The 22,661-nt window shown below is 39.3% G+C and overlaps 1 long non-coding RNA gene across 1 annotated transcript in view; it reads right to left on the reverse strand.

Moving 5' to 3' along the window:
• Positions 1–761: 761 nt before the first annotated feature.
• Positions 762–22,661, reverse strand: part of LOC120499927 — a 55,521-nt gene continuing 33,621 nt past the window's right edge. The window contains exons 4-6 of the long non-coding RNA XR_005626997.1: positions 19,365–19,499; positions 1,615–3,237; positions 762–902 (exon numbers count right to left, since the gene is read on the reverse strand). This is a non-coding gene — a long non-coding RNA (uncharacterized LOC120499927). The remainder of the gene's footprint in view (positions 903–1,614; positions 3,238–19,364; positions 19,500–22,661) is intronic.

Consider the following 22,661-nt stretch of genomic DNA (forward strand, 5'->3'; position numbering starts at 1 on the left):
GTCAGATAGCTATCTACTACTTTTATAAACTGAAATTTAAAAAAAAAGGCCACAAAGCAGGAAAAATAAAATCCTGGCAGCTGTTATGAACTACATCTTTATTCAAAATCTTCCAAGATGCCTCTGAAGCAGGGAATTTATAGTTACCTAGTCTTTTCTTGTTACATTCTGTAATCCAGACACACTCATTAAAGCTCTAACTTCCTTCCAGTTTCTTAGGAAACAACCAGTATTCTCTTCTTAGAAACCTTGAAGTTCAAAGTATCTAATTGCAGGAGAGATCTGGATTTTAAAGCACCACCAACACTGAAGGCAGTCTAGGTTATGGAGAACAATTTTATTTACCCAGTCATTTGACTGGTTCCTAATTTTTTTCCTAACACAAAAAACATATCTATCTTTCCTTGAAGAAATCCTTATATTTTGTTCACTCTAGCAAAACCTGCTTCTGTCAACACTTCTATTTTCAATAGACAGCCTGCTGATCTGAAAAACAAGCCCATAGGAAATATTTCTTCCTTAAGATGGTTAGAAGATAAAATTGCCTGTGGCTGTAGGAGATACCTTGGAGGATGACACAGTCATTACTTTAATTAGGCTTTTTGATACAGTCTCACATATGTTCATAACCAAACACATGACTATTGTCAAGGTACAGATATTGTATACTGACCACAAAAACAAGTTGGAAAACTATTCAAAGAGTAATTTTCACTAGGTTTCTCTAAGTAATTTCATACACTAAGAGTACTTACATAGAATTCTTGTTAGACAGGTGCATGGATCTTATTCTGTTTCCATTTCTCTCTTGGCTGCTAATGTAGCAAAAACACCTTTCAAATGAAAACAAGCTGAGCAGTGTTCCAAGCACCATGCTGGCAATAAACAGATTTCAAAATGGCCTTGAAAAAAACACAAGATGCAATTCAGAAATGGTAAGTTCAAAGTACTACACTCAGGGAGAGCTAATTGCACAAATACATAGTGGACAAAAATTCCGAAAAACAAAAGCTGGGAGTATAGGAAACCACAAATTGAACTTGAAGTAATCCATTGCTATGATATAGAGAAAGGCAGAACTGCTTCAAATTCATTCTCAACAGTACGGATAATCTTATGCAGCCACTGTTTTTCTTAAAACTGCAAGTTGACTCATGCTTTTACATAGACCCATAGCAGATCTGGTAATTTTAAAAGGAAATCCACTGATTCCCAAAAAAAATTAAATCACAAACATTAGGTGTCATTTCACAGTTAGTATGAGCAAAACTACATCTGCCAGCTTTGCATGAAACACTTTTCCTTTTCAGTTTGTCTGAGAAGCCAGTGCATTACATTGAGAAATTCAGAGCATGGGATCCTCACAGTGTAAATGCCAAACCCTTCCAAGAATACAAGACCCACATTTGTGCAATAACAGTAGGAACAGATGTAGTGGATGCAACTGCAAAGGTTTCGCTTGTCATATCTTAAGTCTACATTTTCCACAGAGATCAGGCTGACAGAGGAAAAGAAATTTGCACATAAAATTTGTGCAGTTGGATACATTTGTTTCAGAAATGTTCACTTAAATAAAAGGAAAAATGTTATTTAAATTAACTCAAATACTCCTACCTTATCTGATGAGCAATGAATGGAATAAAATTTGAGACAATCTTCCATCTTCTTATTCCATTTATTGTAAGCAACAAAAATGCATCTTCTGTTCTTTTCCCTTTCTGTAATTTCAAACTATAATCACATCTTTAAACTCTTATTCACAGACCAGAATGATTAAATGCAATTCTGATGTTGGACGATTCCCTTTATCTACCTCATTCTTCAGTTCTAATAATGATTATGGAACTGAGAGAAAGCAAGCCTACAGATTTAAATATCTTTCACTGTCAAAAGGCTATTAGGCCTTCAGCTCTGCCTAATGTGAAAAGAAAAAAAAAAAGAAAAAAAAACAGGACAAGAGAAACCAATGGAGAACATGGCCATTTAGCATGATGTCATTTGCCATAAAATTCAGAAACTGCATCCAACCAGATTCATCAATATCATCCCACAGCTCCTCTGCAGCTTCACCACCTGTAGCTGGATTCTACTGCTAAAAGCAAACACAGGAAGCTTGAATTTCTTGGATATCACTTCATCTTTCATTTAAGGGGACTGTGAAAAAGTCTCCAGGGCTCCTAATAGGAGCATGTGAAATGTAATTCTTAAAAATATAAACCAGGATTCCATTACAGCATATGTCACAGTTGAGACTGTCATGATATGCAGAGTATCATCATACAACTTCAGAAGGGTTCAACCCATAGAGAGTAACACCATAAAACACCAGAAGGCTTCAAAGCATCTGCTCTTTCTTGTTCTTCAACTCAACATTTTATACCACTTATGTTCATGCATTTCATCTGTGTGCCTTCTGTTCCCTTTGGTGATTGGTCAGTACACCTGGGCAGTCCAAATCTCATTACCTTCAATGCTGCTCACCTGTTTTTCACAGCTGCAGCCCATTGGGGATGAGGCTCAGCTGCAGCCCCACTCCACACAAACTGTGTGCCTACAGGATTCTTTTCCCTTTAGTCAACTTTGAGCTGAATGTTCTGAGTCAAGGATAGTAAGATATGTCTTTGGTCCATCAGATGCAGAGTGTATAAAACAAGCAGTTCAGGGCAGAGCAGTACCATGGGTTTCCTGTCTGGCAACAGCACTGGTGGCACATGGTGTGAATATTTCTCTATCTTAGATCCCTCTCTGCTCTGCCAGCCAGGATGTTTGAGCAACCAAGCGATGAACTTGATCAGGGAGCTGATCTCTCTGTAAAGCAACTCACCAAAATAAATGGTTATTTTCAGGTGGATCCATTCTGAGTCTTGTTAAGAGTGCAAGTGCCCGAACAGATCTGACAGCACAATGGAAGAAGCCTTGAATGGACATGAATGGGAAGCCAGGAGCACTGGATTAAGTTACAGAGATACTCAAGAAATACAGAGAATGACACTTGAAATACCACAAGGATAAGAAAGCCTGACATAACCACACAAGTACAGGTACTCCAACACTGACCCCAATCATAGAACATCTCAGATCCAACCAAGGATCTCAGATCCAATCCAACCAAAGCCAACGCAGGAAGTCCCTGTTTCTTCAGCAGTTGTTCGTCTGTTTGTCAAGTGTGCTGATCAAACCCTTTCTATGTTGAACTGAACATTGGTTCAACAAAAGCAGCTGGAGTGAAAACAGTGCCTGAAAGAAAAGGAAGACAAAAAGGTATGCAACACCTCAAAGAAAACTCAATGTAAGACTGATTCTTATAAACCTTATATTAAAACAACTAAGCTAGTTGTTATTCTTCTTTTTCAACTGTGTAGTGCAATCTGTGCACTGGGACATATTTTAAACTAAAAGTTCCCAGATATGATGTGGCTCAAGTTCTTTTTATTATTTTGCATCCACACAACAGAAACTAAGGAGCATAGCCAAGAAAAATAAGGTGGCTCCAATGCAGCATTTCATCATGCCCAGGGAAAGAAAAACAAGTGCCAGTACATACATCTCCAACACCCAGACATCAAAACAAGTATTTTTCTTTTTCAATTTTGTTTATTTGGACAGGCTTAGGAGGCTGCCCATTTCATAAAACAGGAAAGCAACTTTAGAGCAGTTATCCCCAGTTACCCCAGAATACTGTATATTGGTTTAGAGCAGATGACATGCACCATTCCATTAACAACTCACCACCCTTCAGGACCAGCCCATGTGAGAACAATTGTTCTGACTAACACCAGAAAGAGATCATATGAGCAAGGGGGAAAGAAAGCAAAAGTACATGAACGCCACACCCAGGTTTGTAGAAAAGCACAAAGGGAAGTTATGTTCACAACTTTTTTCTGAAAGTCAACGAGATTTCAACATCTGAATTTTCCATTGTGTAAAATCACTCTTTTGTAGAATCTAAATTACAACATGAGTCAACACCCAAGCTGACTTTCTGAAGGACACTATGGTGGTCTCATAGCTCAGACACCACACTACCATTGTGCACCTGGAGAAGTGAAAACTGATTAAGTGCTCATGAGACAGTGCTGAGAATTGTACATGAGAATTATGTAGTTACAATAATGAGAAAACTGAAGAAGATATTTTCAGAAGAAATTAATCCACAAGAAACTTGTACTAAATACATGATGGTATCAACCACTTGAATGCTGTCCTACAATACTAGAAAATTTTATTGTACAAACCTTTTTTGTGAGAAATATCTAACTCTTTTTTCTTACATCTAATTGCTGTGAATTAAAGAGAGCTTCTTTAATACCTACCAGATGATATTCTCAATGCATTAAGGAAGCTGTTCTTATATGCTGTTTCTTACTATTCACACAGGGTGTATACGTAGCACAAAATGCCTCATAAAGAAATGAACATAAAATCCAAAAAACTGTGTATAACACCATATTGACTGTGATGTCTAACCAGTATTTTAGAGTGTTTAAATATGTGCCTAAACACTGTCCTGAAGCTTTGTACCAAAATCAAGTACAGGACACTTACATAAACTTACTAACTCCCAGATAATGTAATCTGAGATTGATAGATATTATCAAGATTGACATTACCATTGCAGGACTTCATTGCAAGCAGTAGCACAGACACTATACGAAAGTTCCATTCTAGAAATGAAAATTTAAATTAAACTTTTTGAAATTAAGGACTAATAGTGCACAAGAAGCTTCATCACGATTATATTTGTTAACATTTCAGCCGACTGAAATACATTTTCTATCTAGGGATATGGCCTGTACATGCATTTCCAGTCAGTTTGATTTACATGATAAATTATTTTAAATATTATACTCTAAGTTTTATTTCTTGTATATTCCAATATAATTGTTTTGGACAGTGTCTCTTTTCAGCTAAGAATATGAATTTCTTCTAATACACTTAGCTGCAGAAGACCTTTTTATTCAAGAGGCTCACTATATATTGAAAAAAGCTGTATTCTGCAAGTGACTAAAAATCATCCTGTAAAATCCTGTACAAAATTACATAATTTCTATAAGATTTGCAACCACACGAATCTTACATCAATCTTTGTAGGTTGTGTGAGTAGTCCAAATAACTCAGTTTTGGTAAATATAAATATGACAGGTTGAGACAATGAGAGAAAACACATACGCTTTAGATTTAAACAGCCAAAACCACATCACTAGAGTTACCAGCACTGGAAAACAGCTGTACGAGCCAAAAGGCAAGCAGAAAACCTGAAATGAGAAATTCATGTTTAATTTTAGTTCTGGTACACAATTACTGCTTAACCTTTAGCACTGAGCCTCTCTGTGCCTCAGCTTTCCTACACAGAAAAGCAGGGATTTGCACAATTTTTCATGGTGTATCAAATTTGATCTGCTCCCAAGCTTCTGCTAATAATAGTTCTGTGTGAAATGGAAAGTAGCCAGTTTTAAGAGCTGAGTGCAAGTAAAGAGCATCTGTCAGCTACATAAAAAGAAATTCAAAACATTTTAGGCAAGGAAAGCATGACCTAGTACTCTGCTCAAAAGAAATTATCTTCCTGTCTGTATGTGAAGCTGCAACATCCCTTCTGATCCATACTCAGATTTTAGAGGAAGATTTCATTCTTACTGGCTGAAAATGTGAAAAGGAAACACGAAAACAGAGGCTACATCTACTGACTTAAGTTTGTTTTTTTCAACCCCTTCCATGTTAGCATGAACTTCCAGGGTTCTTCAAGGAAATCATCAATATGCCCTATCCCTCTCACCCTGTCTGGCTAACTCAGCTTTGCAAGTCTTGCCCATCCTTGAACAGACAACTTACACTGCAGGTGGGGAGAAAAGAGAGGATACTTAGGGAGGTGACAGCAGGAGAGATGCACAGCATCACTGCTGGAGAAGCCAAAGGGGATGGGGAACTCCCAGAGCCACTGGCTGTAGGAGAGGGACTGCAGAACACTGACAGCAGTGGGGGGGAAAGGTGGCTTATGGCACGAAGACTGGCAAATGGGATGGGGTGCATGGAAACTAAGAAACACACAGAAGCCCTGACTTGGAAATGCATATCCAAGGACTTTTCCCCCTACAACTCCAACACAGCATATACAGCCCACAAGCAGATAATGCTCCAGCTGGCAGCCTGCACTGATTCATGGAGCAGGAGAAACCTGGCAGAGCTGGGTGAAATGGAGATACCAGATGCAACAGCAAAGGGGTGTGAGGAGGGAAGGTTCTGAAGGAGTCCCTGTCAGCAAGTGAGCTTGTTTGGCTCTATACAGCCTGTCCTGTCCTACCCAGCTTGCTCAGGGCCTGTATTCTGGTTTCTTATGTATTAACATTACTCTCCATCCAGCAAAACCTCTCTAGTGTTGATTTGCCCTCCTCAACCTCCTCCACTCCTTCAGCTTCTGCTCCATTAAAATCTGCTTAATGAAGAAGATCTGATGTTCTGTATCCAACTGGCACCTCCCTGCCAGGGACACAGCACTGCCAGAGCCAACCCCATGACCACCTGAGAGGTGTCTCCAAGCACCCACCATCACTGGTGCACAACTGCTGTGCTACGTTCACCTTATGCATATCAGTGGTACAAATGTACTGCAGTTTTGGGCATGCAAATTTGTTTTGCTCAGACTTTAAGATGCTCCAGTCTCGTTACTCTTTGTATGTTTTTGACATGGTTTGCAGCAGGTCTGCTCTTGATTTTCTTACTGATAGTCACAGCTGAAAGGTCTTATTTGTAGTGATAAAGCTGAGGGCTTTTTCTGTTAATTTTTAAACTTCCCTCTATTCCCCCTTGCACTCCCCTCATATCAATAAACATCTGCCTTCCTTCCTGAAGGCCACCCATGCTAGTGTATTCCAGCAAGATCCTGTTCCAGGTCACAGCACACAGCCCAAGCTATGCACTGGCTTCACCTCTACCCAAAGGGATTTAAAGAATTAAACCTCCAGACAATCTGGAAAATCTAAGTTGAACATTTACTGCTATTAACCCCACAAAAGATTACACTGAGTTGATACGCATAAGCACTTACAGCATTTGGAAGCACAGACTTCATCAAATGCGTATGCCACCCAAGCAAGATATTTCCTACAATTCAAAGTCAGCACCCAGCACTTCAACTGCTGTCCTTCCCCCTTGTTATCACTCTCCCTTCACACATATATTACTTGGCTTTGTCTTTCTCCCAAGAAAAATGGGAGATTCTCCCATCAAAATGGGTTTGATTCTCACCACTATCAGTGAGCCTTAGCTCACTGCATTAAGAGTGCCCAGACAGTGCAAGGACAACCCTGCAGGAACTTTCTGAAACTGTTTTGAAAACCAATCAAATAATAATTAAAAAAAGGGCTAGAAACAGGAATCAAGCCAAATCCAATAATTACTGCAGAAGACCCAGTTCAGTAACATCAGTGAGCAACATGCTGAGGAAGACTGCCACATCATAAAAATATCATCACCTTTTTTCAGTAAAAATCTAGTGCAGATGAAGGAAGATCTTGGCTGTTAAGCACTCTTCCTCATCATGCACAAAAACCTATTAATACAGAGAAGATATGAGATTACCAGAAGCTGAAAAGAAGTCACAATATTAATACCTCGTTCCCTGCTGACGGTCAGTCAGGACAACAATGACCCAGAAAAAGATCTGGATATCAGGACTCACTTTGACAGCCACTGCCTTGCAAGAGCACTCACAATTTTTCTGTCCTTCATCTCTTTCTCCTTCATAGTGGGTGGATCCTTCCACCATCAGCTTAACTGACACTTGCTGCTCCATTCTTCTTGAGATTATTTTGATGCAGTAGTCACTGCTGTTTCAGTTCATCTCCCCCCTCAACCTCTCCATGAGCCCACAGCCTCAGCAGCAGAGTCCTACACTTGATTTGCATTCAAGAACTATGCAAAGACAGGGGATGAAGGGCCCCATTGGTATACAGAATGGAAAAAAGTTTTGGCCCCCCAAAAGCAACTGAACTGCCTATTCTGAACATGACTTGGGGCATTGTGGATAACAGCACAGCTCCTCCACTGCTCTCCCGGACAACTCCAATAAAGGAAGTCATGCAGACTTCTGTATGTGTAACAGTCAGGCCAAAAGAGGTAAGTGAGGTGCAGACAGTGGCCAAACCTTCCTTGCCTGTTTACCTGTTTCCTGACACCTTTTTCTCCCTGACATTACCTAAGCATAGAGGCTGTTTCCACTGTCAGCAATTCCACTGCAATTAGCAGTGCCTCCTCTGTCAGATTGCTGTGCTCCTCTTTCCCTTTGAGCTCTCAGAGTTACAGCTCTTGTTCCACTTCCTGGAGGACATCTTTTCTAAGACTCATCTGGCTGTCCCATCCTGCTGTTATGCTCCTGCTTCTCCACTTTTCTGATTTTATTGACAAGTAATGCTTGAGCTACAATGCTCTGTACTCATTGCAAGATCACAGTATTTCAGAGCAGAGTTAGAGGTGGAAAGGAGTATATAAGGAAGCCATTTCTACTATTTGTAAAGAAGGGAAGATAGGATGAATGAAGATAAAAGCCAGTGAGTGGAAAGGTGCAGGAACAGCCTAGTCTGCTCAGGCAGTACCAACCAGTTCCATCTGGCAACTGGAACGAATTACATAGTGCACAGTGTTGCTTTACTCTCCTGTCAACACTATCAAGCAAACTTAGCCACCTGGCGAGGTGCAGCTAGTGTGTTTTCAAACTCTGCTTCTACAAATGCTTGACATTCTTGATAAAGCTGTATCCTCTTTCAGTTACTGGAGAGATGTTGTTAATGTCTATAGCATTTGGGAAAGGCTTATGTGCATCAACTGTACATAGCAGTGCAACACTGAATGTGCAAAGAACTTGAAAAATGTTTTGATTTCTCTTCCTAAAATGCTAAAAAATTAAGGTTTTCCAACTCCTAACATAAGAGTAGATCCATCTGTTTCTAATCTCATTGTTCTGGGTATTTCTTCCTGGCCCAAAGACACAGAGGGAAAGTCAGTGATATTTTCCAGAGGGTAGAAATTAATTTGTCAGTGTTACAGCCAGTTCCACTGCTTTCCTCTAAATGTCTCCACATCTCAGGACTGTCAACTCAGCCCTCACTGTAGTCATTAGCTGTAGGGTATCCCACTTCTACAGACAAAGCTGAAGAACTATCTGTGCTAGAGAAGAGGTTATTATTGATAAAGTTCAATTTGCTAGCTCTTTGCCATACTTGCATGCCACTTTGAATGACCAAAAATACAAATAAATCACTTATTATCCCATCTTCTGTGAAAGTTCAGACAAATTATCAGGTTTCTCTGCCAGTTAATGTGTTACCACACTAGCCATCACAACTGTAGAGTTAGGGAGAACCCTTAGAAGACACAGCCTGCCGGTCAGGGCATACTGCATCAGACTGCTCTGTTTCTACAGCATTTCTGGTACTTGCTTCTCAGCAAGGGAGATTTGAGCACCTACCCTGTAAGGTCAGCCCTCCAACCCCAGATTCAGCTGATACAAGGATTCCTCGCCTTTTACAATGGCAGTTTCCTGAAGCCATAGCTATCAAGCCCTTAAAATGGACCTTTTAGCAGAGAAGAACATGATGTTTAATCTTTAATGCTAGTGCTTCTACTGAACAGATATCCAGAAGCAATCTTCTGCATCAATTCTGTGACATTATGGAACACAACTGATTTTCTGACGTGCCAAAATAAGCTTTATATTTATGGCTTTTAAATAAAAGTCATTACAAAATTCAAAATCCTCCCACTAATGTTTTCAAGAGGTATTTCACCTGAAGTCATTTTCTCTGTGAGTTAAATTCAAAGGAGTGTTTAAGGTGAAGTAATTTCCAGCTCCTGGGAATATTATATCACCTTTGTCTGTCTACAAAAGTTTGAGCTCTGAACAAAGTTAATGCTCCTGTTAAAAGGTTCCTAACGTCAACTCTCTATTTCCCATCTGAGGATCCAATTCCTTCCTTCCTGCCTGCTTAGATGTACATGATCTGTGCTCACATTTGTCTAAATAATCCTGTTTAACTCATAGCCCCTTTTGCATCCATACAGTACTCTAAGAATTTGTGCTAACCTGGATATTCCTCACAGAAAGAGGAAAATTCACATGTGCAGTAAGGCATGTGGCAGTTTTCAGAAGAATCAATGAAAAACACCTTCTCCACATCAACATACAGATCATACTTACAGGGCAATTCCCAAGACAAGAAAAGCTGAATGTATCTAACATCTTACAGCAACCAGAGGAGGGGCATCCAAACTGTCTCATACAATTTTCAATCATCCGGTCTTTTTTCTTGCCTTGTTCTGCTTTTCAATGAACTAATTTGTCTTACTGAGGAGGCAGAAAACTAATCTGAAGAATATAATAGAAAATCAGATTTTTCTCTGCTGCTTCAGTGAGCTGAATCAGCATACTGGCAGCAAAGTCACATAAGGGAAGAAGCAGAGTCATGCGGCCAGGAGCAGGAGACTGAAAATCAGCATGCCAGCAGATCCCCACCCCAAGGCTTTTCATTCCAGTAACTAATAATGGACAGCCTAAGAAAACACTTGGCCTTTTGTCCTTTCCACCCAAGCAGAATTTGAAGTCCAGAGAGGTATGCTTTGCAATAAAATAAAAAAAGAACTTTATATACAAAGTTTCTTGGTATTTTTATTTCATGTTAACCCATCCAATCATTCCCATAGGGCTAATCACATTTAAGCAGACAGTTCCATGATTTCAAGCAGTTTATCCTTATTGTAGTTACTGTTATTTATCCTTATTATAGTACAGTAAACAGAATCCCAGAGCTCAGCCTCTGAATGGACCCCCAGTCTGGGGGAAGGGATACCAGTCTGAAGCTTTGCCAGAACTTCCAATCAATCAGGCACTCTGCTAGCTCCCAGCCAATGCCTGACTCTGGGCGTTACTCAGTTTCCCAGGTGAATCTGTCTACTGATATGGTTTCATGCTGAAGGATACTAAATAAGCATGTCTTTCCCAGTTTCTGACCCATTATTTTCCAACAAGATTCAGATCAAATCAGGAGAGTCCAGCACCTACACATCAGTACAAACTCTGTATGCTTTTTAGGTTTTGATACACTTGTAGCAGTTTTGCATAAGAACAAAGTGACATTTGAGATTTAGATCAGTAAAAAATAGGCTTCTTATGCATCCAAGTGGAATCCAGGGTAAAAGGAGATAAGGGAACTAGGGAAGTAATAGATATAGTTTGTTTTTCCCGCTTGTGGTTGGTCCATCTTTCAGGAAAATCTGAACATATCTCTTTGCTGGCCTGCCTTCCTTCCTCAGAAGACACAAGGCTAAAACAGACAGGCATTCCCTTTCCAGTTTCTTGTTTACAAAACAAATTGAATGTGTTACTCCTTCAAAACATCTGTTTGCACTCCTAACACGAGAAAAAAATGTTGAGACTACATGTTTGATAACAAGTCATGACCTTTGCTTTGGCATTTGGAGTTCAGTTAAACTTAGCTTGTTAAATTTTCAAAACATAGTCATTTTTAAAACTTCAATTAAATAAAGTCCACTTATACTAAAATGAAATTATTTCTATATTTCTGGTTTCTATATTTCTAATCACAGAGATTATTAAAGAAGTCTCATTACCTTGCTTTATTTCTTTTTATTTTTTAATTACACTAATGGATGAAAGTCTAGCTAGTGAGTCAGAGTGGTTTTAGTGCAGGAGTGGTGAGCTCATGAGCTCAATACAGCACACCAAGCAGTTTATCCAGGCTACAGCTCAGTCTTAGCACCACCTCACACAGTGTCCCTGAAGCACAGAGAGGCAGCAAGGCACAAATCAGGTGATCACTTGGGCAGCCTGAATAAGCCATTTCTTCTGAAGGTGTCACAGACTTTCCACTGTGTGCCTTCACCTCTGCAGCCTAAAGAACCACAGCACAAGAACAGAGCACAGTGGGACTGTGGAGGCACATCCTCCAAGCCAGCTGTGCAACCTCTGGCCATGCTGTGCAGAGGTCACAGGACAGACCAAACCTGCATGGCCACAGACCAGGACACACATGCAGCCTTCAGCCATGAGTCATTCCACGTGTACCTGCACATGTGGCAGCTAGGTGACAGGGCAGGTAGATTTGGAGAATGTGACATATATACATGGCCACTTTCCAACAGGGGAAGGGACACACCTTTCTTTATCACAGTTTTCAGAAGCCATGTGACTGCTCAGGGGGAAAGCACAGGCACAGCTGCCTCAGAGCAATTCTGGTTATGGTAAATACACTGCTGTTCCTACAAACACAATTTTTTTTATTTCTCTTCTTTGCAGGTATTGTCTACTACATGAGAGGGTGGTCTGTAACTCCAAGATAACAAGACAGTCCATCTTATTACATATTAATGAGGATCAGTACAAGGTTTCCTTTTATTTTCAACTATTTGACTGATAGTGAACATTCTTCACATAGGCAGAATGTTCATGGGACATCCTCTCTGTTCATTCCTACAAGCTGTTTATAAAATTACAATAGAATAAAACTGCCAGTGAAGAAGAAAATACTAAAATAATAGCTAAAGGAATAAGTATCATTGTACTTCACTAAATACTTGTTCATTTGCTTACCTGATTTTCTGAAGTGTAATCATTGTTCATGATCTTTTTTAAGGGAAAGGTCTTTCTTGAGCCATGGAAAGACATAGGAACAGAAGGATCACAGCAGTGGCAGGAAGAGCAGGGAAGCAGCAACCAGACTTGTTAAGGATTCAGGTGTTTGTCTTTTACAAATGTAAAGTGACATGTGGCATAAAAATACATCAGTAGGGTGAATTCCCACCCAAAAGTTCAAAGATTGGGAAAAAATTACAGAGTAAGCATCTTCTTGGCAAAAGATCAAATTTCCCCCAGTGCAGAGACTTCACTGGAAGACAACAGAGGTAATTCTACATTTGGTATTGTTTTATTGAAGCACGTCTGACTTTAAGTTTTCACATTGCTATGATGAAAAGCTATGCCTTGGGAATATGCTTTAATCTATATGCTTCATGCATGCTGTATCCAAATACTGTTCTGAAACGCAGTACCTGCATGCAGGTGAGGTAAAAATGAAGGTCAGTGTCTTTCCTTTAGGGCCAAATGTTGTTTTGATACCTGGATTAGGTTTCTCCACACAAAAGCAGTGTGCTGCTGTTAACATTAAACACTTTTCCTCTTGATGCGAACCAGTAATTTTCAACATGAGGGTTACAAATTCCAAGAGGTTTATCAACCATTGCTGGAGAGTCTGAGGAAGGTGGCTCAGAAACACCAACCAGAAAAACCTCTCAGGAAAAAAAAGACAGCTTGTCCATAAATCCATTCTCCCCTTGTTCTCCCTGTTGAGGTTTCTGTACTCCACCCTCACTCCTACTCCTTTTCTGGGACCTCTTGGTCCTGTGGTTCAGTTCTCCATTTCTGATCTCCTCTTTAAAATAATTCCCTTTTAGATTTGAATCCCTCCACTCTCCTTTAAAAATTCAACACTTTTACCAATTAACTACCAAAAAGAAATTTTCTGTACCCTCCTACCCTGAGCAGACAGAGTTGGCCATTCTAATATAACAATTCAGCACCTCTTTGCTTTAAATGTGTTGCGCATTTAAAAACAAAACCTGACATTCATCTACATAACTGTAATTTCTTAATGACTTTCCCTCAGGTGCTCTCCTCCTAAAGTACAATGATAGATACTGAAGTGACTCTGTGCATGCAATGACTCAGGCATGCATGCCTGATTACTCTACTTGTCTGCTTCCAGAGTGTTCAGGGGTTATTTCATAGCTTGACTGACATTCATAAAATGCAGCATTCAGTGGAATGGCAGAGATGAATCAGCTGGACGGGAGAAAATTTATTTCTAGTCTTCTGTCTACACTAAGAGCCAACTGCCACAACTCTGAGCACAGGACTCACAGTTCCTGACAGTGGCCAGGCTGTACCTAACCTCCACAAGAACAGGCTAGGAGAGATGGCAAATCCTCCCACTGCATCAAGTTACAAAGCCAAAAACAGCTGTCTTGCCACAGGCAGGAGCATGCTGCCCACTGAGTGAGACTTTGGAATGTGCTAAGGAAAAGTAGGCTTTCTTCAGGTGCTGAGAGAACTGCCATCCCTATTCATGCACCAATCCAGCCACATGGGCCACATCAGGTCAAAATTTTGAGTCACAGATAACAACAGCATGTAGACGATCCAGATTCCCAGAGGAATGTGGGAGCAAATACATAAACATGCCTGCTGTACCAGCACTTGTCCACTCTTATAAAACCTAGCTTGAAATGATCCTATAATATTGTTTCATTTTGTATTGTGCAGGTTGAATTTGCTGGATAGGAAGCAGAGGCAGTAGTCATTAGGATAGGTAAATGGAACACATTTAACATAATATAGAAAATTCTGGTCTCAGGTAAAGACATTTCTCTGAGTATATTTACATTTAAAAATGCACTTGCAAAATAAAAGCAGAGACTCATGTAATTATTTTTATTCCAATCCCTCTGTAGCAGTAGCAGCAAAGGACATTATAGGACATGGCACGGTGCTCACAAGATCTGAAGCCAAATTTTAAGCCTGTTTTTTCTAAGTATCTGCCAATCTGCAAAAACACCTGAGTTTATGACATGATGTTGAGTTTAGGATTATCTGTACACTGAGTTAAGTTCTTAAAATACATTATTATATAACAGTTTTTTGGGGCTCTTACCTTACTCAGTTTACTACATGACTTTCCTATGGGACAAAACCCAAAGTAGTGATGAAGACTCTGCTTTCTGGACACTTGTTTTCCCCCTATATAATTTGTTGCAAAAACTGGTAAGTGATAAAAGGCAAACTTGAAGAAAACAGAAGGTGTTACAATGAAAGTAAATTAATGTGGCTTTTTGCCATGGAGCTCTTCTGCAGTGCCAGCCAGGCCATTTAAATCACACTTTTCACTATTCTTTAGCAACTGCATGTTCCTCATCTTCCCATATGTGGCTTGAGATTGTGGGTTGTAATTTGAAGCAGAGATGAAGAGTCAGCTTGTAGTTGATTTATGTGGATGCTTTACTTTGTGTATCAGCAGTACTAAACACTGAGTACTCTGAAATATCATCTCCTGGGCACATCAGTCATAAATTAGTGCAGATAACAAAGAGAGGATACAAAAGCCGCATCATGTCATGGGAGTTTTATGGAACAATTTCAGTATGGAGGCATAAGAAAAGAAGTGCATTAGGAAATCATTCTCTCTGATTTCAGAGCAGACTTTTGTCTAAGTAACTCTGAGACATTTGATTTTACAGTCTTTGTGTATAATTTCCTAGACTCTGCTCAAATCAAAGCCTGAACAGAACAGAACTAAATCACTACAACTCCTGCGTGCCTGTCACAAGAACCTACCACCATCCATGATCCAAGGCTCCTGGACCCAAAAGCACAGGCCTCTGAGCCAGATCAGCTGCCTTCCTGCCCGTAAACCAGCAGAAGAGGTTGCAAGACATTTGCTTCTTCAAGTGACATTTACTACCATTAGTGGCTGATAGAAAAGGTAATTCAGGAATAGCAGAAAGAAGAATGTGTTCTGATAGGTAAAACTCCCACCCACTCTTTCTGGATTTTGTTGACAATGCCCAGCACTTGCTATCTGCCCTATGCATGCATAAGGCTTTCTGTAATAGCAGCTCCTCTTTCTACAGCAAGCCTCTTATATCAGTCCCACTGCTCTTGCTAAGCCACTCTCAGCTCTCTTCCTTTGCCTTCCCTCCAAAGTCACTGCTCCCCCGACAACTCCCAGGTGGAACATCCTCCCAATTTCTTGTTCATATGTGTACAAGTTACTTCATTTCTGCTTGGTCTTCAATGACTCTGCCCAATCTCACTGTCTCTCAAGATTTTTCTCAAGCAGCTTTCATCCTTAACTTTGACGTGTGATCTCTCATCTACATCCCTGTGGCCACCTGACCTCCTTTTTGATTACTGAAGTTCCAGCTTATAATCATCTCAGTAATTTTTATCCCCAGACTCAGCTTTCCTCTTTATTCTCTCCCTCTTCTTGCACCATCTCCATGATTCCCCCCTCTCTATCATTGAGCTGCCTCTCTCATTTTCCCAAGTTTCCAAGCCACACTACAACACAACAGAGACAACTTTCAAGAACATTTTTTAAGAAATAAAGAAACATATTTTTCCCTTAGCTTGCCTTTCAGAAATTGCTCAATCACTTGGCTGCTATTTGTCAAAGTTTTCCACCTCAAGTTTTCCATCAGCAATGGAAAAGTGCAGCCAAAATTGCTAAAGCTTCTCAAAGTTATGAGTAACTGATACACAAAGCCATACCAGGATATGCTGTGGAGACTTAACAACACACAGTGCTATCTGCCTCTCCTGGAATTGTACTTATATATAGGTTTTGTGCTTTCATTTAGATTATTGGCTTGAATAAATTAGCTCCATTAGCTTTAACTTTGCCTCAGTAAAAAATATTGACCCTGGTTAAATAGGAAGGGTAGTTGTCTCCAACTTTAAGAGACTTTGCTAAAAATGCTTGCTAAAAATTCCATGCTTATGCACATGATGGCTATAAGCCACCTCCAAACAAGGAACAGAGCTTACTTGCCAAAGTCATACTTCTGCTCTGCTATCAAATCCTTGTTAAAAAGTACACATTTAGTCATTTGACTCTAGTGTGTCTAAAAGTTACATGAAAATATGACATTTCCAAATTTGTCTTGCATTTGCATTTTGTCTACATGTAATTTCTTTTTATCTTACCAATGAACCATCAAATAATTGTTAGTAGCTTTAGGCCCCCTGAGTTATGCAAGAAAAGAAAGGTGTGTCTACAGACATGAAATTTCCAAGTTTTCATTAAACAAAGTCTATACAAAAAGTGCAAAGATCTTTATAGAATGCATAATGATTATGTTTTAAGTACTTCCTTCCAAAATCTTTGCTGAAAACTAAACAGACACATACACTCCCACAGTGTCCTTAAAAACATGAACATTCTGCTTATATCCTATGTTCTTTCTTGAAAAAATACATATTACAGATAATTTTAAAGTTTTCTTATATTTCTCAGTAGTTTTGGTAGGCAAAAACTTTAAATTAAAAGAAAAAAAGCAGCACAGACAAAACCAAACAGTTGTGACTGTTTTAGTTTACTCCTGAAGACTAAAAGACTAAAATAAACTTTGTGTTCAGCTCACTACATCAGCTAAGAGGAAAAAACCTCTCATCTTTCACTTAGTTTTTACTTGCTTGTCTTCATGAAAGCTTAGAAGTTACTGGTGCTGCTTTCTTTCATTTCAGATTTCCATAGATAAGACAGAAACAGTGCAAGTGAAATGCCAGGGACAGTGAACTCATTTTATAAATAAAAGTGTGAGCATGTACAATATATAAAATACATGAGTTCAGATCTGGTCAGATAATGTTCTTACACCTGTTCATTCAGGCTTTGGACCAAAGCACTTGCAGAGCCAGTGAATGATATTTGAACAGAGCTGGGTAAAAATAGATTTGTTCTTGTAACATTATCAAAAGGATCTGACCTAAGAGATGACAACATCTGATGGGGTAAATCATCTGAATTGGATGTTTCCTCATGTTTTAGGATTGGTTAGTATTATTCAGTATGCATAAAATAGCTGACCTCTACTACAGGACATACTGTATTCATGGTCTGTAGCTTTCTTCTTCAGTCCTATATCAAGTCCTTTCCATAGTCCTATTTGTATTATACACCAAAACATTCATTGTAATAGTTTCATTTGCAAAGTAATCCATAAGTACAAAATAAGTTACTTTACAAGACTAGTGCAGAACTCAGACAGCAGCATCTAAGCTGTTTCCTCTTTCTGAATGTCTTATATATCTTAGGCATGCAGCTATATATGTAGTTAGGAATAGTACTCTTTCCATTATAGCAGCTTCTGCTTTCATTGATAAAGAATTGATGCAGTATTCACTGCATTTTAGCTCTTTATGTCTGTTTTGTGACCAAGGCTGCTGTCTGTTAGCCCACTTAGCTTTGCCTGCACGGCTGAGGACTGTGCCCCCTCTGCAGAGCCATCCCCCCTCTGCAGTGAGTGACTCTGCCCAGCACCTTGCTGACATGGTCCAACAGTGTGGATCAAAACCACTCTCTGCAGAGTCACCAAGGAAGATTAGCACTGGAAACAATTTAAACCTGTGCCACAGAGGATAAAAGCTGTGCACGTCTGTATCAAGCAGGGAGGCAGGCAAAGAGCCTGTGTGCACTTATGCCCAAATGACAATGAAAGCACAGGTTGCCCTGCTAAGCCCCTTTTAAATCATGCTCGAGCAACTTTTGTAGGCACTGGTGACTACAAATACTACTGTATACGAATACTATACAGTACTATTATCTAATACTATCTATAAAAATACTACTACAACACTATTGTATTGACACACAATAATAAGGCAATTGTGGCAACATCCCTCCTTTGCTCAAAACCCATAATGTTTTGTTGTGACTCAGAGTTTACATTTTGTTTCAGCTCACTGCATGTGAGACTTGCAAACCTTGGCTGAAACCTCCCATTTTGTCTACACACAGAGCATAGTATCAGTTTAAATTGAACAGTTTGTCAAGCCAGTATAAGATCTGGTGGGCATGGATGACTCAAGAATGACATCTTTGCATTTGAATCGCTCTAGATTTCAATCAGCACAGTCTTTGCCAAGCCCAGGTCTTCAGTTCTGAGGCAGTGAGATAGGGCAAATTGCAGAAGAAAGCATTTGTAATTACAAATCAGTGTTTGGAGAGGTTTTCTCCAGTTTCATGACACATTTTCTTATGTCATCATTTTTGTAGTCTGTGTTGTCAGTGTTTTTCATTTGTTTCTGCAGGAAAGATGGGTTTCTGCTAAATTTTAAAATTTTGTCTATTCACAAGTCAGGCAGTAAAATAAGGTATTGTTACAATGCTAAATGTTAACAGCTCTTCTAACTCATTTCCCTGCAGCTGGGACTATAATTAAGCAGTTAATGACCGTACCCATAGCTTAGAAATGCCTCTACAGAAATACATGCTCTCTCCTGAACCCTACCACAGCACCCTAACTAACTAGCTAGCATAGTAGCCAACATTCCAGCTGCCTATGAGATTGCAGCATAATACGGAGTTTTGAGTAGTCAAAAGTAGAAAAATATTAATCTCTCTTCAGAGCAAGCATTAGAAATTCCCTGGAAAAACCCAAGGAGGAAAAAAGTTATCTAAGAAGCAAAAAAAATACCAGGTTTGCCAGAGCCACGTAACTAAAATATGGCTTCTCTTCCAACATGGTGAGGATAACTCCTGTCAACTTCTTACTAAAAACATTGATGCTAAATGAAATTTTACCTTTTTGTGTGTATTTCCAGACAGGAGTGCTGCAAATATATACTGGGGAGAATACATCTGATGGAAGTAACTCAGTTCTGTATCCAGCACAGATACACCTCAAGGCCTTCTCCAAATCCTTGTTCATTTTCACACCTGTAAAATGAAGATAGATTTCAGTTTTCTTTGCCTTACATGGCTACAGAGATTAAGCAGATATCAAAGTACTTCACCTTCTACCAGTGTAACAGAGCAAACAGGCTCTTTTCCTGGGGGTAGAAAAACTTTTAGAAGGGCCTGGGGCAGAACAAGGTGAAACACCTACAAAAACCTTTCACCCTGCATATCACTGCAGGCTCCCCCAGCAAGAGAAGGAAAGCAATTACATATTCTCAGGTGCTTCCACTGTGGAGTTAAAGTGTCATGCACTGTCCTACCCCTACAATAAAAATAGGGGTAAAATTAATTTTCCTTTTATAAGATTAATAACCCCTGGCAGAGAGCAGAGAGGTCCCAAAGATTTGCTTGATATAGATTAAGCATGTATATATATATATATATACATGCACATATAAAAATACATTATTCAAAAATATTAGGATAATGAAAACTCCTATCCTATGCAGTCAAGAAAAAGGAGAGGAAAAATCGCTTGTATTTGCCAGGCTAGTGATGAGAGCCATGTTTTAGCTGTTCAGCTCATGGCAAAAGAGCACTCTGTACAGAAGAAGATTCTCCTTGCAGATGCCTCACAATAGTTTGCAAAAGCAGGTAAATATAACAGCAATTTTGCAACTAAGGCAACATAGGAATGGAGTAGTTAATTAACTCAATTACTTTTTTTTTTTCTGTAAGTCACTAGAAGACAAGCACAAAAACAAAGTTTCCAGTTTCCCCAAATTCACTTCCAGCCTAAGGTTAAGCCAGCCAGCTGCAGGCATTTGCCATGGTACGTATGAGTATGCATGTAAGTTCCTTGAAGTTAGATGATGTGCATATAGCCACTGAGCCACCTAGTAGCAGGACTTTAAGAAAGGGCATATTTGCAATTCCATACACTAATAGACCAGGACTGGTGAACAGATCAAGTGTCTACCATGTTGGTGACTGCTTCGCTTGACAAAAATATTAGGGAAAGTTTTAGCAGAAACAGTCAGGTATTTGTCCTTTGGCAAGTAAAAAATAAAGAAATGTCTTTCTTTTCCTTCATATAAACTGTAGCTTGAAGCTTTTTTTATTTGTGTTGAAGTCACAATAAGTTACATACACAAAACAAACGGCTGAGACTCCTGGGATTTTATATTCCAGTCAATACAAACTAATTGAAAGAATGTGTGCTAGGAAACAGTGCAATTCTACATGGCAATGGGACCTTTGCTTATCTTGTAGCTCTATGTGCACAGCAGCATTATCCTTTCCACACATTAAAAGGTGCAACCTTTCACATAAAGAGCATCTCCTAACTTCAATTTGAACTTTCACTACTCTTTTTAATGAAGAGCATTTAGGAGATTAGTAACTTGCTCTTTAGGAACTCAAGTGATCTTCTGGTTTCTGTGAATAACTTTAAAAGAAATGCCACTCTGTTAGAGGCAATCTGAACGTGTGCGACACTTACTGTACATGAAAGTGTTTGTTGTACAACTGGATGGGCACCACGCCAGCCAAACTCATCCATCAGGCTGTCAACACCTTACTCTTTTTCTGCAGTGACCTATGTGGAAAATTCTCCTACAAACAGCTGTTCAGATAATAGCAGAAAACAGGTTGTCTTAAACCCCCTTTCAATTGTGCGTAAATGTTTGTGAATTTCTAGTTCCATCTGCAAGATAAACAGGAACACAATGTTCTTTTGAATTACATTTATTATTTGTTTTACATTTTCTATTTGCAGAAACTCTTCTGGACCTCCTACCTCCACTGCCAAAAAAAGACTTAGTTCACTGACCTTTTCTATCTGATGTTTTTGTTAGGATGTGAATCCAGCAGATGGAATTCAATTGTCTTTTCTACTTGTGCCTTTTTTTTCCTAAAGGGTTCATCAGCAGATGTGAAAAGATAGTTCAGAGTCACGTGAAAAAAGCTCAGCAATGGGTACTGTAAATGTGATTAAGACCTGTATTCCACAAAACTGAATTACTAATCTGTTATGTAAAGCAGTGTCTTTTCCAAAAGCACTGAAAATAAATATACTGGAAGTGCCAGAGTAACTTAGGACCCTATTTTTTTGGACCTTCAAGAAGACTTGGATCTTAGACTGCAGGCCAAACTAGTTATACATTCCCTAATTCCTTGGCAGAAAAATTAATTCTGAACAAATCTAGGCCTTGGACGGTGCCAAAAGAAATAACTGATTGACAGCTGTAGGTAGAATTTCCTGAATAAATCCCTAGATGGCCATGTGTAATCATGCTGGATTAGATGTGTGAAGAAAAGTCCTGAGCTGGTCAGCAAAGACACTATTGACCTATTTTTGATGTCACCTTCAGGATGAAATGCACATCTAGGTTATTGTGCATACTCTAAAATGCTACCACTTCTCTTCCCTGAATGCAGAGGTAGCTCATTTCCAGACACCAAACAACACTTGATGAGATAAATCCCCCTTTCAACTCAGTTTAGGAAGTAGGATTTAAGCCTAAAACATTTTCTCACTCTTTTTGAAAATTCATCTGGTAATTTTTTGCAGTCTAGCATAGACTCTTAACCCCATGTATAGCTAACCTGGACCTGGCATAGAAGCAATTTTAATAACAGCAGCACCTGTCTTTCAGGAGTGTGTTTTTAGTTCTCCAAAGCTTCACCAGAAGCACCATTTCTTCTTTTTAAAGGTGAAAGCAGAGATGCAGACATTTTCTTCATACTACCTGGCAGAAATATTCAGCTATCTAGCTGCTAAATAATAACTCCTCTGGGAGCAATTTACAGCAGTTCCTTAAGTTAGCCATATTTAATCCCATTTCAGAAGAAGATACTGTTTGTGGAATTAACTGTGCATGCAGTGAGCCTTGAGAGACTACATTTGAGTTTGCAGAGCTCCAGCAGTCCTCAGATTGGATTAGATTGTATCACACACTAATGTTTGATTGATGATCTGTATTAACTTTTTCCTCCTAATGTGACATTTGTTTTTCTGCCAAGAGACATCCTCTTCATTCTTTTGTTCATGCACAAAGATTATACAACATTCTGTAATTCATACTGCTTACTCTTCCTCACCATTTCAAGTGAGTCCCATGACTGTAGTTCAGTGCACAGAACATTCCTTTACAAAACATGGGGGCTGGTTTTATTTGTTTATCCTTTCCTTTACACATT

Source organism: Passer montanus, unplaced genomic scaffold (genome assembly GCF_014805655.1).
Source record: "Passer montanus isolate IOZ18808 unplaced genomic scaffold, ASM1480565v1 scaffold17, whole genome shotgun sequence".
NCBI lineage: Eukaryota > Metazoa > Chordata > Aves > Passeriformes > Passeridae > Passer > Passer montanus.